At 51.5% G+C, this 2,493-nt stretch overlaps 1 pseudogene; it reads left to right on the plus strand.

Moving 5' to 3' along the window:
* Nucleotides 1-1,337: 1,337 nt before the first annotated feature.
* Nucleotides 1,338-1,842, plus strand: LOC134385264 (mitochondrial import inner membrane translocase subunit Tim17-B-like; annotated as a pseudogene).
* The last annotated feature ends 651 nt before the right edge of the window (nt 1,843-2,493 follow it).

The following is a 2,493-nucleotide window of genomic DNA, read 5'->3' on the forward strand; positions in this document are numbered from 1 at the left end:
GCTTATTTAAACCTGTGTATTTTAGGATGTCTTTGTTTTGCAGCTTAACTGTTTTACAGTTTGATCAAGACAGATTTTTAAGGAAGAGGTAGCATGGACCAGGATGATGAAAAATAAGTTGACTAGCAGAGAAAGGAGATTTCAGGAGGAAATGGCTGCATGAGCAGAGGCAAGAGATAGGAAAGAACGGTGAGGGGGAAGTTGGGGTACACAGTTTGCAGAAGGGAGGAGTAACAGATACAGCTGGGACTGTAGGTTGACGCTATATTGTGCAGAGCTTTGCATGCCTCAGTGATGGGTTTGTACTTAAACCTGTGGGCAGTAAGGACCCATTGGAGGTATTTGAGCAAGAGAATGAGATTTTCTATTTGTGCTTTAGGAAAAATAACCTGGTACTCCCAAGAGGTTTGTGTGAAGCAGGAAGAGCCTGGACCTAGGCCAGCTGAGATAGTGAGCAATAGCGTCAGCTGCTCTTGAGAGAAAGAGGGGAATGAAGACCAAGAAAGGGCTTTTGTGCTTGGGTCATTGATAGACTCAGAGGAAGCCATTTCAGAAGTATGCTGGGGCCAAGGCCAATTTGCAAAGTGTTAGGGGCTGAGTGGGTGATGAGGAAGTGGGGTTTCAGGCAGATGAGAGCAAAGTTGTCAAGTGCAAGCTCTCTGCCATCTGCCCCAGCCTGTCACTGCCTTTAGCCTCTTCTGGGCTCCCCACTCCATGTCATAGCCAACCCCTGCCTCAGAGCTGAGCTCTCCCTCTGGAACCCTCTTTTACAGCTTGTCCCCCTAGCCTGACACAGAATTTTAGCATCTGAAGAGACCTTAGATGGGAAAGTGGAGGCTTGGGGAAGGGAAAGGACTTGCCAAGGACACACAGCCAGGAGACAGTGTCAATAGTGAAGCTCCATCTCCTCTGCCTTATCTGGGCTCTTCTCTTTAACCCTGGTATAGACACATCTCTTCTGTGAAGCCGTGTGTGACTGAGCCCCTTCGCTGGTTTATTTTACAGCCTTGTGGTGTGCATGCATTCAATTTGTATTGCATATTCAATGAGGGCTTTAAATTCCTCATTTGTTTTCTTCCGGTGAGACCCTCAGAGGCCTACAGGCTCCTCCTTGCATCTCCTGTAGAAGCTCGTTCAGGGCTGAACATGAGGAGCTCCTGGGCCTTGCGGTTGAGGCTGCACTATGCAGGTGAGGAACCCAGGGCTGTCGTCTTGGCTCTGCCTCTCAACCTGAGGATGGTGCTGAGCACAGACCCTGTGACTCTTGGTCTGATCCTCAAAGGCCCTGCCCAGCACGAGACCATTAAAACTTGGAAGACTGGCCAAATGCTGGTATCATGGAGGAGTATGCTCAGGAGCCTTGCCCGTGGCGAATGGTGGATGATGGCAGTGGAGCCTTCACTACAGGTGTCATCGGTGGCAGACTCTTCCAGGCCATCAAGGGCTTCCACAATGCCCCTGTTGGAATTTGGCACCAGTTGAGAGATAGTGTCCAGGCTGTGAGGATCCAAGTCCCCCAGATTGGAGGTAGCTTCACAGGGTGGGGGCACCTGTTCTTCACCATCAACTGCAGCCTGCTGCGGCTGCGGGGCAGGGAAGATCCCTGGAACTCCATCACCAGTGGAGCACTGACCGGGGCCGCAGTGGCCCGTTGGCCATGGTGGGCTCGGCGATGATGGGGTGCATCCTGTTAACCCTCACGGAGGGTGTTGGCATCCTCCTCACTTGCTACATTGCCCAGCAGTTCCGCAATGTGTCTCCGTTCCTGGAGGACCCCAGCCAGCTTCCCCCTAAGGAGGGTACCCGGCCCCAGGCCATCCCAGCTATCAGCAATGCCACTGAGGAAGTGACCGCCTAACACAGCTGCGGCGGGAGCTGCTCGTCGGTTCCCTCCCCAATGATCTACCTCAAAGGGAGGTCTGGCTCCCAGTTAGCCCTGGGACCCTCTAGAGGGGGTCTCTACATCACTTCTTGTCCCAGGGTGGGGGTGGGGCACCCCAGCTACCCTGATAGATGGGTCCCCTTTTCCTCAGGGCACCCCAGCCCCACACTCACATGTAACAATTTCTCACCCCAGCTCCTTATCATGGCACCCTGATGAATATTTAAAGCCAGTTTTAAGGTGAAAAAAAAAAAAAAAGGAAGACCGAGAGACAAAAGGCTCTGAGCCAGCTTTTTGCTCTTTGCAAGTCCATCTTGAGATCCCAGCACCTCTGGAGTATTCCAGCACTGCCTCCAGGCTACACAGGCCTGACGTGAAGGTGTGTTTCTCCAGAGCAGGTTTAGGGGTCCAGACGAGTTTTATGTTAATTCATCAGCTTCTGATTCCAAGATCTTGTGAATAGTCTAAAGTCAAACTCCAAACGTCAGCTTGGATTATAAATTCCCAGGGAAAAACCCACCCCCACTCCAACTCAGGCTGTAACATACAAGTTTCCTTTGTTTCCCTGTGCCAAAGGAGAGATTTTTCCTCATCTCTTCCTTTGCTGAGGG

This window comes from Cynocephalus volans, chromosome 8 (genome assembly GCF_027409185.1).
Source record: "Cynocephalus volans isolate mCynVol1 chromosome 8, mCynVol1.pri, whole genome shotgun sequence".
NCBI classification, from domain to species: domain Eukaryota; kingdom Metazoa; phylum Chordata; class Mammalia; order Dermoptera; family Cynocephalidae; genus Cynocephalus; species Cynocephalus volans.